The 16,760-nt window shown below is 45.9% G+C and overlaps 1 protein-coding gene across 2 annotated transcripts in view; it reads right to left on the reverse strand.

Annotated features, from left to right (window-relative positions):
* The window catches only part of ARK2C (arkadia (RNF111) C-terminal like ring finger ubiquitin ligase 2C), a 112,854-nt gene that overhangs the window by 75,771 nt on the left and 20,323 nt on the right, over nt 1–16,760 (reverse strand). The window contains exon 1 of one of the 2 annotated variants that reach the window (XM_075932728.1): nt 7,916–8,176. The exons of the other annotated variant lie outside the window; for it this stretch is intronic. The gene's annotated coding sequence lies outside the window, so the exon portion shown is untranslated. Of the gene's footprint in view, nt 1–7,915; nt 8,177–16,760 lie in introns of those variants that run through there. 2 annotated transcript variants of the gene reach the window in all.

Raw genomic sequence — 16,760 nt, forward strand, 5'->3', positions numbered from 1 at the left:
GTCCCCTCGTGCTTCCCCTCCTGCCACATCGCCCTGGTGCAGGCCCTGCCTACATCACAGGTAGGACAGCAGCTTATTTACAGTGGCATAGCTGAGCGGTTGTAATCCCATAGTGGAGATGAAGACTAAGGCAACGGAAGGGGCATTTTCTATCCCTGTAGGAACTCCTCCTCTCTGAGTGATGGTAGCTAGAATGATGGAGGCATTTTGCTAGCCTCAGTTTTGCATTATCCAAGGAACTCCCGATCATAAATTCATAGAAGCTGAGGAAAAACTCAGTAAACTCAGAGAGCTGGTAGGTAAGGTCCCATGGAAAACAAGACAGAGTAAAAACAACTGAAGTCGGCTGGCAATTTTTCAAAGGGTATGTCGACACAGCAAAGTCATTTCAAAATAACAGCCGTTATTTCAAAATAACTTTACCAGCGTCTAAACAGCCAAACCGCTATTTCGAAATTAAATCGAAAGCGGAGGGCTTTTTCCGAAATTGGTAAACCTCATTCCACAAGGAATTGCTATTTCAAAATAAGCGCTGTGTAGATGCTTATTTCACAATAGGAGGCCTCCAGCCCTTCCCAGGATGCCCTGGTGGCCATTCTGGGCACAACCAAGAAAACTCTTCTCCCTCCCACCCTCCCCAGAGTCCTTAAAGGGGTAGACTCTGGCCACAGGGCCTGTGCCAGCTCCAAGCCTGCCAGCCCAGAGCCAGCAGTTGCTGTCCCTGACCCAGTGTCCCCAGCATAAGCCAGGCAGCCAGTGCCAGCCAGCCCTCCACCACTCCCCAGGACCAGTCTGCCAGCTCCCAGGAGCCTGCCAGAGGCCGGAAAAGGCAGGTGCCTGCCTGGTCCAGTGCGGAGATCAGGGACCTAATTCAGGTTTGGGGGGGATGCCTCTAATGTCCATGATCTCCTCATTAAATGGAGGAACGCAGCCGTCTACAGGCAGATGGCTGCCAGCCTGGCCACCAAAGGCCACATGTGAACCCAGGAACAGGTTTGCATGAAAACAAAGGAGCTGCAGCAGGCATATGCCAGGGCCACGGGGGCAGCTCCCAACCAGGGGCAGACCCAGACCCCTGCCCCTATTTTGATGCCGTGGACTGCATCCTGGAGAGCGGGACAGTCCGTGCCCCCTAGGTGGTCATCGACCCTGGGGCAGAGCTTGCTGCCTCCTGCTCCTCCAGCCTCTGCTGCCTCCCCAGCTACTGCTCCTCCTCCCACTCCCCACACCTCCAGGGATGCCGAGGCCTCCACACCCACGGTGCTGGGAGACAGTTGGGCTGGCAAGAACCATAACCCTGACTCCTGAGCTTCTCCTTCCCCTTCCTCCTCTTGCCTCCCCCTGCCAGCTCCCTCCTCCCAGGTTTCCCCCTCCTCTCTTCCACCCTCCCTCCTCCCCTCTCTCACCTTCTTTCCCAGTCTCACCTCAGTTTCACTTCCCCCCACCCCAATTTTGTTCAATAAAGAGGCTTTGTTGTTATGAACACGTGTCTTTTATTGGACAGCAGGAAGGGGGATTAGGGAGGGGTAAATGGAAGGACATGAGGGAGGAATGAGACACAAGCCCCCAATGGGGCAGACCAGGGATACTGTTACTGCCTGCAGAACATGCTGCCAGGCTCAAAGCAATACGTCCAGGAGAAGCACCAGAGTGCCCAGGGGCGGCTCTGGCTCCATGCTGCAGAGTGCTGTGGTGTCCTGAGTGAGGGCAACCAGAGCACACAGAGAAAAAAAAGCTTTGCTCTCCCTCAGAGAGGTAGGCAAGCAAGCAGGGAAACCTTAGAACCGGCAAGCAGGGAAATCTTAGAATCTTAGAACCGGGAGGGGTCCCTTTAAGCACAGGTCTCAGATAGCCTCAGGCAGCAGCCACACAAGGGAACTCCTGACCTGATGCCCTGCCAGAACTGGTTCTGGATGACCTTAAATGCGATTCAGCGTCCTATCAGTGTGTATGCACTATTTTGAAATAGCAAAACACTATTTTGAAATGCATTTTGTGTCTAGACGCGTTATTTTGAAATAAGCTATTTCAAAATAACTATTTCGAAATACGATGTTTAAAAATAACACTGTAGTGTAGACATACCCAAAGGGACATTATTACGGGTCCAAAAGCAAACTATTCCACTGCATAGGAAAGATAGAAAGTATGGCAGGAGACCACCTTGGCTTAACAAGGAGATCTGGATGTGATCTAAAAGTCAAAAAGGAGTCTCATAAAAAAAATGGAAACTAGATCAAATTTCAAAGGATTAATATAAGCAAACAACACAGGTATGCAGGGGCAAGGTTAGAAAGGCAAAGACACAAAGCAAGCTAAATGTAACTAGAGACAAAAAGGGTTACAAGAAGACATTCTACAAATATATTAGAAGCAAGAGGAAGACCAAGGACAGGATAAACCTATTGCTCAGTGAAGAGGAAGCAATGATAACAGGAAACTTGGAAATGGCAGAGGTGCTTAATGATGTCTTTGTTTTGGTATTCGTCAAGAAGATTTATCGTGATGGGATGCCTAACATAGTGAATGTTAGTATGAAGGGGGTAGATTTAGAAGATAAAAATTACTTAGAAAAGTTAGATGGCTTCAAGTCACCAGGGCCTGATGAACTGCTTCTAGAATACCCAAGGAGCTGCTAGAGGAGGTATCTGAGCCTTTAGATATTTGAAAAGTCATGGAAGTCGGAAGATATTCCAGAAGACTGGAAAAGGGCAAATATAGTGCCCATCTATAAAAAGGGAAATAAGAACAAGCCAGGAAACTACAGACCAGTCAGTTTAACATCTGTGCCAGATAGTGGAGCAAGTAATTAAGGAATCTATCTGCAAACACTTGGATGTTAATAAGGTGATAGGTAATAGCCAGCATGGATTTGTAAAGAACAAATCATGTCAAAGCAATCTGATAGCTTTCTTTGATAGGATAACAAGTCTTGTGGATAAGGGAGAAGCAGTGGACATGGTATACCTAGACTTTAGTAAAGCATTTGATACAGTCTCACATAACCTCCTAATCAATAAATTAGGGAAATATAACCTAGATGGGGCTACTATCAGGTGGGCGCATAACTAGCTGTTCTCAGAGAGTAGTTATTAATGGTTCACAGTGATGTTGGAAGGGCATAACAAGTGAGGTTCCACAGGGGTCTGTTTTGGGACCAGTTCAGTTTGATATCTTCACCAACGATTTAGATGATGACATAGAGAGTACACTTGTTAAATATGCAGATGATACCAAGCTGGGAGGGCTTACAAGTGCTTTGGAAGACAGTGTCATAATTCAAAATGATCTGGACAAAATGAAGAAATGGTCTGAGGTAAATAGGACAAATGCAAAGAACTCCACTTAGGAGTGGAGTTTCACACATACAGAATGGGAATTGATTGTCTCAGAAGGAGTAGTGCAGAAAGGGTCATAGAGGATCACAAGCTAAATATGAGTCAACAGCGAGACACTGTTAAAAAAAAAAAGCAAACATGATTCTGGGATGCATTAACAGGAGTGTTGTGAGCAAGACATGAGAAGTAATTCTTCTGCTCTAGTCTGCGCTGATTAGGCCTCAGTTGGAGTAATGTGTCCAGTTCAGGGCACAACATTTCAAGAAAGATTTGGTGAAACTGGAGAAGGTCCAGAGAAGAGCAACAAAAATGATTAAAGGTTTAGAAAACATGACCTATGAAGGAAGACTGAAAGACTTGGGCTTGTTTAGTTTAGAAAAGAGAGGACTGAGAGGGGACATGATAGCGGTTTTCAAGTATCTACAAGGGTGTTACAAGGAGAAGGGAGAAAAATTGTTCTCCTTGGCCTCCAAGAATAGGACAAGAAGCTATGAGCTTAAACTGCAGCAAGTGAGTTTTAGGTTGGACATTAGGAAAAATTTCCTAATGGTCAGGATGGTTAAACACTGGAATAAGTTGCTTAGGGGGGTGTTGGAATCTCTAACACTGAAGATATTTAAGACCAGGTTAGACAGACATCTGTCAGGGATGATCTAGATGGAGCTTGGTCCTAGTGTGAGGACAGGGGACTGGACTCGATGACCTCTCAAGGTCCTTTCTAGTTCTAGGATTCTATGATAAGTGTCACTAGCCAATAGGCATGCCAAGCACCTCAGTATAGAACTAGGAGGGGGCCCACCAGGATCATCTAATCTGACTCCCTTTACCTGATATTTGGCAGGCTCAGAAGTGATCAAAGACTGAATGCGACATTGCGGCTGAACTACTTTCTCTTTCTGAGAGATTGTCATATCAGGTCATTACTGGGCACTGTTACTTTGCATGCTACTCCCCATTGTGGATCAAAAAAAGAATGTCCAAGGCTACGTTTATACTGACGCATTGGAGATCGATCTTCTGTCATTCGATGTATTGGGTCTAGTTAAAACGCCCTACATTGAACACTGCAGGTGCCTCCAGTCGGTGATGGTTCTCTTCGCAGTCATGAGGTATAAGGGAACCCAACAGGAGCATTTGCTCCCATTGGCCTCCCACTGTGAAGATGGCGCCAAGCTCAACTTCAGGTATGTCAACTCCAGCTCCCTTTGTGTACCTTAAGCCAACATTCCAGGTCTAGTGTAGACTTGACCAAAGGCTGTCAGCACTTCACTCAAATTCACATGTCATAGCCAAAGAATAATAATTTCTAAATGATTTCAGTTCATACAAAACCTTCCTGCTGTTACAAAGCGACAGGCAAAGAGGCTAGGTGCTATACAAATCCCTCAGAATCAAAGAGTTGTATGTCTTTTCAAAATACCACCCCTCACCCAACATTGCTTCATAAATAAAGACAGACAGAGGCTTTGCCTTCTGCAATGCTGTAGACCCATCAGAGATTCCTGTAAATTACATGCAGTTTCCCCAATATCCCTACACAGCAAACAAACCCTCTCCTTATCTTGATTCCTAGAGATTTGTGGGCTGTCATAAATAACATCTGTTCAAGATAAGGCTTCTTCCAGTACAGCTTCTGCCTTAGCACATCCGTGATGTGCTACATAGCCACCACAGACACATAAAGTACTTTCTCCAGTCATCAAGTGAGCTAAAGCAGCCAGTTTCTGAAACAGGTCCGTTGTTGCCTGCTCAGCGTCTACCCCTGCTCCCTTTGAAGAAGTAAAAATCCCATTAACTTCAGGTCCTAAATCCATGATGCTGGAACACCCATCAACTATGGGATCTCAGTGGGAGAGAAAAATGCTTAACTTCAGGCATGGTCAAACCTAATGCACACTAAGCCTGATTCTGCTATCTTTACTCACGTTATTTGTCATCTAAAGAAGTGGGTTGTGCCCACAAAAAGCTCATGTTACTGTCTATATATTTTTTGTTAGTCACTAAGGGCATGTCTACACAACAAAGGTATTTCAGAATAATGGCTGTTCTTCTGAAATAACTATGCGAGCGTCTACACAGCAATTCCGTTATTTGGAAATAATTTTGAAACAACAGATCACTTATTCCGACTTCTGTAAACCTCATTCTACGAAGAATAACACCTGTTCCAAAATAGTTATTTCGGAATGGGGGCTGTGTAGATGCTCCACTTCTGCTATTTTGAAATAGCCCCTCACCAGGGCTATTCCTCCAGGGACTCTAAATCAAGATAGCACGCCTACAATAGGGAAGCCTGCCTCGGACAAATTTTGAGGCTTCCCTGCAGTGTAGAAGTGCCATTTCAAAATAAGCTATTTTGGAATAACTATTCCAGAATAGCTTATTCCAAAATAACTGTGCAGTGTAGACTTAGCCTAAGGTGTTGCAGGACCATTCATTGATTTTCAAGGGTTTTTTTACCCACACTGTATAGAACCTGGCCCTATGAATGACCCTGTTGGTTTCACTGAGTCTATTCATAGAGTAGAATACTACTCAGATGTAGCAAAGGTAATAAAAATCTAGCCCTTTAGGTTTCAGCATGAAAAACCGAGCATGCGGGAGATAAATTGTTTATAGACTCATGATTCATAATACTGCAGCGTGCAGAGAATATAAAACCATTCACGATTTTAAAATGCCCTGATTTTCTGCTAAATATATAAAATAATCACTCATCTCCCTGAGCAGCTGAAGCGAATTATACATCATATTAGCCGCATCCACCAACCACTGTAATTCTACTATAGAATGAAGCCATTTCCCAAGGCTCCAGCAGTCTCTTAATCTCCCTTCTGACGTCAAATTACAAATTTCTTGCCTAGGATCATCACTGTGATGACTAATGAATGCTTATTATAAGTGAGTTTATAAATGTTATTAAGTGATTTCTATTAAAGGCCATGCTAAAAAAAATGTGGATTTAGCAGGAACAACAAGAGGAGGAGGAATCTGCATAGATTTCACAGCTCTTTTCCTGCCAGGCAAACGAGTCACAATGTTTGCAGCTCAGTGAATGTGGAAATCGTTGGTAACTCACTGACTTTGACAGACGTACCTTCTGAAGGGGGCTGATTATCTTCAAGATCACTCCGAGCTTTAGAAGTTCTTGCTTGGACTCTTGGGAGCACATTCCATCAGTAATGCACCACATGGCAGGGGAGAGTTGAGCATAGGATGGGATTCCTAAAGACTAATTCGGCATCTCCCAACTCTTGTAAAGCACTTTTAGACGACAGCTGATGAGAGAGATGGTGAAGCACTTCTAGACTACAGCTGGGATAAGACTGATTTTTTTAAAAAACATCCTGGGTCAGATTCTGATCTCACTTACAACAGCATAAATCCAGAGCGGATGTTTATTCTGGATTGATGCTGCTATGTCCAAGATTAGAATCTGAGGTCTTGTTTTCGGATACTGCATTGTGAGAGCTTCATTTAGGAGCCAGAGCTCTTTTTCACCATGACTTCTCACAGGAACTTGGGCTCCAAAGGCAGCTTCTGTTGAAAACGATCACCTCTGGCAAATGTTGCAGGACAGGTGTGCGGTTAAAGTGCAGCCTCGGATAAGATATACCTATGAGACATGGGCCACCTGCAAAACCCTGACATGATCCCTTTAGGGATGTTCCGATGGGAGGTATAGGTCATAACCAGCCCTATTTCCTTAGTGGGTTTCACCAAAATCCTGGATCTGAACTCCCCTCTATTTTGGATCAAGATTTTGCTACAGATCCATTCCTAACACTTACACAAAGGGAAATGATAAGCTGCCAGAATAACACTGAGGCAGCTTTGCCTCTTCTCAAGAGCTATGCAGGAGGGGAAGCACTAGGTTCCTTTCTTTTCTATAAACCAATGCTACTTTCCCTCACAAGCCTAGAAATGAGATAGACAGAATGAGAAGGCGGGTTTCAAAGCATTTTAGAGGCATTCGTGAATTCCCCCTCACAATAACCCCAGAAAGTATACATAGGCAGTGAAAGTTACATGGGCCCGTGGTGCCCGGACACCAGGAATATTCCTGGCCCAGGACTGGGCTCCACCAAAACTCGCTATCTGTGCTCCCTCTTCCCTGGGTCTCGTGGTCCCTCTGCCACCCCACGTACTCCCCCAACATGACTCCCTGCTCTGCCTGCCACCCCCAGCGATTTAAAATGCCCCAGGGAGTCCTGCCACCACCACCTGCAGTGCAATAGGATTAGAGCGGCTTCCAGCCTCTCCCCGCAGCTGCCAGGATGTGTAGTCCTGCGGCCGAGGGGGGGAGGCGAGGTCTCAGTGCCAAGCGCTGGGATCCACCAAAATGTCTGCAAACCTGCCACCCCTGAAAGTACAGGCAGTGATTGCCTGTAATAACTTACTTCAGAGACCTCAGGATTTTCAGTATCCTAGGCAGTCCCTGTCATGGGTATGCAGAAGCCGAGGAAAAACTTAGGTAACAATTTTTAAGCAACTGCCACCTTTCCAGCGGAGCAGCTGCGCTAAGTGTTATTTCCATCTTGCAGCCGGGGAAACTGAAGCAAGAGGAAGTGACTCACCCAAGGGGACACATCAAGCCACAAGCAGAGTCAGGAACAGAATCGCAGGTCTCCATCCTCCCAAGTCCAATGACCCAATCAAAACACCATCTTCCCCCTCTAGCCATGGAAGGCGGCTCGCATTTTACTTTTTCCCACTGCCCTCTCACATTGCTGGAGAAAAGGAAACAGGAGGGAGTGGATGTGCGGCCTCACGGTACATGCCTAAAGCTTATGCAAGTTAAATTTAGTACTAACTAGAAGCACGTGCCTTGGGCTGCAATGCCAGTTGTAAGTGCTCTTTCTTTTCTCCCACTCTCACCTCCCCTTCCCAATAGTTGTTTCTTTAGCTGATAGTAAATCTTCCGCTTTCCCACAAGAGACAGGCCTTTTAAAACAAGCCTCCTCTCGCTCCATTTTGAGCGAGCAATCAAATAAATGTAAAAAGTGTGTGCAAATAAGCAGGCATCACACTACCTGGAGTTCCCAGGGTCTGTCTTCACTGCAAAGATAATCTTGGGCTCCCATTTGGGTGCTACTCCCAACACCTCTCCAGTCCATACACAAAACCTCTAACCGGAGTTACGTGGTGCTTTTATCCCAGGCTACCTGAGCCTATTAGGGGGGTGAGCGACAGCCCCTGTACTCACAGGTGATTCGTGGTATTACTCAGGAAGTGCATGGCCCACCTGTGTCCCCAAAAAATTTTAATTGCTAAATGGGGTGCCTCCTCATGCCCCCTCCTTGTTCTCTAGGTGGCCCTCCCTGTAACCCTTGCTCTCCCATCCCCCGAGAGGCACCAGTCACCTACACTGTACTTTTACTTGGGCCAGTAGCCTGCTCGTTAGGATGCAGGCTAAGTCACTCAAGCGCTGAACGTCCTCTGGCGCCTTCCCACAATTCCCCTCTTGTACCCAGAAGGGTAGACAAGTTCTTCTCCCACACTTCATAGAGCAGCTCACTTTACTGCAGCACCAAGAACCATGGGATGTGAGCCTACAGTCCTAGCAACACCCGGGGGCGACAGCACCAGTGAAGACACTAGCTAGAGGAGGGGCTTGCAGTGTGGCTGCTCCCCTGAATTCTCAAACCTCAGAGCATATCACCTGGGCTAGCTCTGCAGTGAAGACATGAAGTCATGACCCCTCCTCCTGCCTAGGTCACCCTGCCTTTTCTGCAATGCCTGGCTTTAATACAGGTGCCAGCAAAAAGCAAAGCCTTCTGTTCTGTGGAGCTTAAGAACTGTCATTTTTTCCCAAATCCTTGCCCTTTTCCTTTCCCTTGTGCCTTTGTGAGGAGCTCAGGCAAAATCCCTTAAATACCTTCCTGTGCCCACAAAACAGGTCTAAATGCCATTAGCCGTGCCTTCACATATTTGAACTAGGTTTACTACTTATGGTTAACTGGTAGGGGCTAAAGCAGCCCCTCTCCCTGCCTGTTCCAGCCTCGTAGCTGCCCTTATCTGTGCAGGAAGGAGGGGACGCTTCTGCGCCTGGCCATCCCCCTGTTCAATTGGTTAACCGATTAAATAAATTAAATTAATGGAGATTGCCTATCTCCTAGAACTGGAAGGGACCTTGAAAGGTCATTGAGTCCAGTCCCCTGCCCTCACAGCAGGACCAAGTACCATCCCTGACAAATATTTGCCCCAAATTCCTAAATGGCCTCAGCACGGATTGAACTCACAACCCTGGGTTTAGCAGGCTCAAACCACTAAGCTGTCCCTCCCTCCAAATGTAATGTTTAACCAGTTAACCAATGAAATGGGATTTCACATCCCTAGTTTGAACGAAATTTTACCTGCAAGCAATGGTGGGTACAAAGGCGGAAGTACAGATGTAGGACCCTTGAAAATAAAAAGAATACGCTAACTCTCAGATGGTGTGTCTATGGCTCAACTTTTTTCTATCAGAATTTATTTACTTGCCTTCTCATTCAGTCCCAAATGAAAACAAAACAATTAAAAAAAACCCAAAAACCTAAACCACTTTGCTGTTTGCACTGAAACTAATATTGACACACCTCGGTGGTTTCCCCTGGGCCCTCCGAGGGAAACTAGCAACTGCTCACTGCTTTACTGAAGTTAATGGCCCACAAAGGAAATCATGATCTGCTAACAAAGAGGTCACCGAGAGCAGCAACAAAATTTGTCGGTGGATTTGGTTAGAAAATAGTAATCCATGCTTGGTGGCATTTTGCCTCTCAAAGATCGGGAAAACCCCAGTTGCAAGGGTCAAGGCTATTCGCGTAGAGGAGCTCAATGGAACCCTAGATTTCCTTTAGGAAGCTGTTAGAAAGCGCTTGTGCATTAGATTAGATACACAAGGAAGCTGTTTATCAAAATCTATCCCAACCAAAACAGATGCCTCAGCTTTATCAAATCAGCCAAGCATTTGAGTGAATAGTCAAATGGCCTCTCCATATGAGAGTCTAATGAACTTGATTCCTCCAGGGCTGCCAGTTCTTATCAACAAAAATGCTCTCATTTTGCCTCCCACTCTCCCTTTCATGGGGGACCTTCCGAACAGCTAAATAACTTTAAATTCTTCCTGAGCAGATAAGGCCCTCACTATACAATGTGTGTGCACAAGATGTACATGTCATTTTGCAAATCCGGCCAGTCTGCTTGGGACTCTGCTTTGCAAGGTAGGCCCAGTTCTTTAATGGACTGTTGTTTTGACTGCCAAAAATAGCTCCTTAATCAGCACTGCCGGTGGAAGAAGAAATGAGGCAGACCCAAATTCTGTTCCTAGTGACGTGGATAGAAATCCAGAATAACTCCATTGATCTTGACTTCAGTGGAGTGGCTCTGGATGGGTGCTATAAGAGAAGTCAGAATACAGCCTTCTGTCAAAAACAACAGGAATGGCCAGGACATAACACTGGGGAGAACTTACCCCGGTGAGGCTAGAGAAAACCTGGCAACAGCTGCAATTTTAATCCAGATCAGATTTTTAAAGCTAGTCAGGACCATTTCTAAATAAATACAAACTACCCATCTATAGGACTTATATGGGCCCCATTACCACAATGCTAAAGCACTGCACAATCCTTAGTATAATAATTCTCACAAGATCCCTGTGAGGTAAAGCACAACTCTCCTCAGTTTTCACACAAGGAACAGAGAGACCACGTGACAGGGCCCAGTATCTAGCTAGAATCCTAACCGCTGGATCATCCATCTCTCTATGGTCTCAAAGGTCTCTGTCTCTCCGAGTTCAGCTTTTCCTATGTTTTGGAGCATGGGCAGTCTGTTCAGCTCTTTTTGTATGGTAACAACAAGGTCAGCAGGTCTAAAATCAAGTATTTGGACTTGTCTATGCAATGGGGTAATGTGCTTTTCTGGGGTGGGACTTCTAAAGTGCATTTATATGCTGCGCATTAATTGATCCATCTAGACCTTAATGGTCCGATGAGACCCTGTTTCAAAAGCACACCAGAGGGGTCTACACAGACCACGTCATGCACAACATTTACATGTGTTGGTTGCCATGACACTGGTTAATACAATTGTGACAGCTCTTGCCAAAACTGCGGGTGTCAGATGAACACTGACAAACTCATAGCTGGAAACCAGATCAGCTCACCTTGATGTTAGAATTCTTCAAGACAGGAGTCAGATCTGTAAGAATGTGCTTAGTATTGCCATTCTACAGAATGCCAGTAAGTTGCGTTAATTTCGCTTGTAATGTCTGTATCCTGTGCTATAAGGGGATATGTGTGATTTGCTTTATTACTGTAAAAATGCCAGCTCTGAACTAGGAATGTTAGATAACAGGTAATAGAATAGTCAAGTAACTGCATGAATTCTCAGTGGTTAGTCAACTATTCTACAGTCCCTGGGTGCAGTGCTGGCAACTAGTGTGCTCCTGAACCCACTCCCGGGGAGCCCCCTACCATCCCGTTCTGCTGCCTCTCTATCCGAGGCAGCAGTGTGGGGTGCCAGGCAGGAACCGGCCTGAGAGGGGAGCCAGTTTAAAAACCAGCTCCCCTCATGGACCGGCTGTCTGCTGCCCCGTGCTGCTGCTTCCGAAACAGAGCTGGCAGTGTGGAGTGTCTACAGAGGGTCCAAGTCTCTCACGGAGCAGCCTCCGTCCCCAGGGGGTCCCTGGGGCACCACCAAGCCAGCAGAAGGGGAACTGGCTTTTACAGAGGCAACAAGGGGCGGCGGGAATGAGAGAAGTCAACCTAGGCTTATTGGTTAATAGTATAGTTGACTACTCCTTTACATCCCTACTCTGAACCACCAGTAGAAACACACGCTGCTAGCTGTGGGCGCTCTGCTAATTAGCTGGGCAGCATTTGAATCTCTCCTGGGTGGCCACCCAAGCAATCAGTTTACAGGGAACACTGGTGTTATGTGAAAGAATGTCCATCCCATCAGCTTGAATGCTGGAAAAAGGGGATAAAACAGAAACACGAGAAAAATTGCTCTCTCTCCCCCTTTGCTATTTGGTCTCTCACAGGGCTGGAGCGAGGAAACAGAAGCAGAGATCCTTAGGGTCAACCTGGGTTAGCCCTAAAAGACATTCATTGCTTACAATTCTTTCACCTTTCAGAATCATAGACTATAACTTATTTGTGTATATGTGTTACCTGCTTTAACCTCTAAATATCTCTCATTGCTTTTTCTTGGGGTACATATACACTTTGAGCTACACAAATGATGTAGTTTATTTCAAGCTTAATTTGAAATTGTCTATTAATCCTTAATCCTCATGGAACAAGGTTTACCAGGACATCAGAACAGCAAGCTCGTTATTTTGAAAGATATTTAAGATATTTCAAAATAATGGGCATGCTGTTAAGACACGGAAAACGCCATTTTGGGATACTGGAAGTATCTCGAAATAGCACCACAGTGTAGATGTACCCTTGATTAATAAACCCTTTACTACAGGCCTGGGTACAAGCACTGTCTTTGGTATGAGATCTAAGGTACAAATTGACCTGAGGTAAGGGACTAGTTTCTTGGGACCAGGAGCCACCTGAATTTTTTGTGGTCTTTGATTTATGGCAACCAACTATCACTAAGTCCAGCTTGCCTGGCTGGCCACACAGGGGCGGATATACGGCAGGGTGAGCGGGGTGGCCGCCCCGGGCCCCGCGCTTCAAAAAGCCCCACGCATGCGCCGGGGCAAAGGGGGGCCCCACAAGATTATGCTGCCCTGGGCCCCGCAAAACGGTCATCTGCCCCTGTGGCCACATGCCCAAGGGGACTGTTTCTGACTCCATGGTAAGACTGTTAGTGTGCTTCTGGATCTTACATTTGTTACTGGGTTGGTGAAATCTAGAGGTAGAACATGCCACCCAGTTGGGGTACCTGTCCTACTTTATCACAGCCTGCCCTGAGACTGGCACTCATCATGGTGAACCACTCTAGAAAGCATGACAAAAACAGCAACAGCATTTGGCTGCTCTTGCAAGTGCTGCATGAGAATTAGGGAATTCCCATAGCCACCCCCATTTTACACAAGTAGAAATGGGCAGAGAGGTTAAGGCCCAACATTTTCAAAAGTGCCCATGTTAAAGTCCCCACACACTTTTGTGCATGTCCAGTTTTCGAACAATAAGAGTACACAAGTCTGAGATTGGTATGCACAGGTATTGAGGTGTGTGAATATAACACTGAATCACACACACCCAAAGCCCTCTGCATGCACAAAGCTCCATGCAAATTTTAGCATTGGTATTTTGAATAAGAACATAAGAATGGCCATGCTGGCCCATCTAGCCCATTATCCTGTCTTCCAACAGTGACCAATGCCAGGTGCCACAGAGGGAATGAACAGAACAGGTAATCATCAAGTGATCCCTCCTCTATCACCCATTCCCAGCTTCTAACAAACAGAGGCTAGGGACACCATTCCTGTCCATCCTGGCTAATAGCCATTGGTAGATCTATCATCCATGAATGTATCTTTTTGGATACACCTTTTTTGAACCCTGTTAAAGTCCCAGCCTACACAATATCCTCTGGCAAGTAGTTCCACAGCTTGACTGTGTGTTGTGTGAATAAATACTGCCTTTTGTTTGTTTTAAGCCGGCTTACCTATTAATTTCATTTGGTGATCCCTAGTGCTTTGTTATGTGAACAAGTAAATAACTTTTCTTCATTCATTTTCACCACCCCAGTCATGATTTTATAAATATCTATCATTCCCCTTTAGTCTCCTCTTTTCTGAGCTGAAAAGTCCCAGTCTTATTAATCTCTCCTCATATGGCAGCTGTTCTGTATCCCTAATCATTTTTGTTGTCCTTTTCTGAACTTTTTCCAGTGCCAAGATTTTTTTTTTAATATTGGGCTCGAGTGATTTGCCCAAGGTCACACAGCAAGTCAGCGGCAGAAGTAATACAGAAAATCAGTTGTTCCTGGCTGTCAGTCCCATGCGCTGACCACTAAGTGCTGCTTTATACTAACTGACTAGCAGGGTACCCTTCAGATTCCTCAACTAATGTTCCCACTAATCTTTTCTATCCAAGTGAGGATTTTTCCACCCATGTGCAGAATAATTGCTTTTGTGCACCAAGGCATGTGTGAATGTGTACCAATAGATACAAAAAAAATCTAGCTGTGAGCATTTTGTGAATCAGCCGTGTGGCATCTAAATCTTTCCTGAGCAACCATATGAGTGCACAGCTTAGAGGGAACACTGCCCTCAAACCAGTACTGATCGTTAATGTTCAACTGGCAGTGGTCATGTCCTGGCTTAGTCACAGGGTGGATCTATGCTGTCAGCAACTCCTCTTTCTCCCCTATTTGGGTGCTTCTCAAATACATGTCCTTGTACACTAGCTTTGTTGTTCTTTCCTAAAACAATTTCCATACATATTAAGGCAGAAGGAACCATTATGTTCATTTGATCTGACTTCCCACATCACATAGGCCATAGAATTCTTCCAGCAATTCCTGCATCAAGCCGTTAATTTGTGGTGGAACTAAAGAACGCCTGTTAGAAAGACATCTGCTATTGATTAAAAGACTCCAATTGATAAAGAATCAAGTCCACAGCTTGGGAAGCTGTCCCAATGCTTAATTACCCTCACTGTTAACATTTTGCACCTTGTTTCCAGTTGGAATTTTTCTAGCTTCAGCTCTCATCTACTGGATCTTGTTCTGCCTTTCTCTGATAGATTGAAGAGAGTGATGGTATCAGAAACCATCCTCCTGAGTAGGTACTTACAGACCATTGATCAAATCACCCCTTGACCTTCTTTTCAATAAGCTGAACAGATTGAGTTCCGTAAGCCTCCCACTACAACGTGTGTTTTCCTGCCACTGAAAAATTCTTGTAACCTTCTCTAAACCTGCTGTTTTTTCAACGTTCGTTTTAAAACATGGGACTGGAACTAGAGACAGTATTCCAATAACTGCCTCACCAGCGCCACATCCGTAGGGAACGCCACGTCCCCAATCCTGCTCAATATTCCCCTTTACACATCCAAGGATCACATTGTCACTTTTCACCACAATTGCACTGGGAGCTCATGTTTACTGGACTCCTGAGTCACTTTCAGAACCCCTGCCTCTCATGACACACTCCTCCCTCCCCCAGTTCCCAGTCTGGAAGTGAAACCCTCATTCTTGGTCCTAGCTGTCTCACTTTTGTATTAAAGCGCAGGTTGTTTGATTACATCTAGCTCAACTGGTGTCATACTTTGCGGGGCATGGCTGGGCAGTGACTCTGCAGGGCTGGAGATGGGGTTGAGGAGTATCACACTGCAAGCTTGAGTGGTGTAACAGCTTGATCCACTCGTCCTCTTCATTACTCACTTGCTGGCCAACCTTTGTCTCAACTGCAAACTTTATTGGCAGCAATTTTATGTTTTCTCCCAGATGACTGACAAAAACCTCCTCTGCAGTGACACTTGTACCACATGACTTTGCATTTCCTGTCCTCTGTATTTTCATGACCTCTGGGCTGTTTCACAGCTGGCCCATTGGCCGTGCCTTTGCTTAACTAATACATGCACAAGACACACTCTTCTCCTTTCTAGGGATGTAAAATCTCATTTAATTAGTTAACCAGTTAAATGTTATGTTTAACTAGATAACCAATTAAATGGGGGCAGACAGGGGGCCTGGTCCAGCCCCCCCCCCCCCCCCCGCTCACCACAGCCAGGCTAGAGCATCCCCCCCATAAATAAGTACTGTCTTACCTGGCCTGGAGTGCCCCACGCCCACAGTGGGCCCCTGGGGGCCACTCCAGCCCCCACCAGTTAACCATAACCAGTAAGCCTCACCCATTAAGTCTGAGGCTTACTGGTTAACCTTTTAACCATTCACATGCCTAGTCCTTTCCGGTCATTATGCTGATGAAATTTGGAACCTCATCTAGAACTGGCACAGGTTACTGGGGTTGTGCCTACGCTGCAGAGAAAACCTTGCAGCACCCAGTTTCGGAGCCCAGGTCACTTGACTCTGGCTCACAGGGCTCAAAACAGCAGTGTAAACATTCCCAGCACAGGCTCCAGCCCCTTTGCACAGTTTCAGAGCCTCGGCTCCAGGTTGTGTGGGACCAGCCACACTGCTATTTTTGCCACCCAGCCCGAGCCCTGCAAGCCCAAGTCAACTGACCCGAGCTGTGAGATTCAGCGTGCTGGGTTTTTTCTTGGCTGTGTAGAAGACATACCCTGAGGCTATGTCTACACTGCAGGCTTTTTGCACAAGAACAGTCGTTCTTGCGCAAAAACTTGCAGAGTGTCTACACTGCATGCGCGTTCTTGCGCAAGTACATTTACAGTAAAGCGTCGGAAACCAGGACTTCTTGTGCAAAGAGTTATTCTTCTCCCCACAAGGAATAAGCCCTCTTGCGCAAGAGCTCTTTCACAAGAAGGCAGTGTGGACAGGCAACAGGGATTTCTT

This window comes from Pelodiscus sinensis, chromosome 6 (assembly GCF_049634645.1).
Source record: "Pelodiscus sinensis isolate JC-2024 chromosome 6, ASM4963464v1, whole genome shotgun sequence".
NCBI classification, from domain to species: Eukaryota; Metazoa; Chordata; order Testudines; family Trionychidae; genus Pelodiscus; species Pelodiscus sinensis.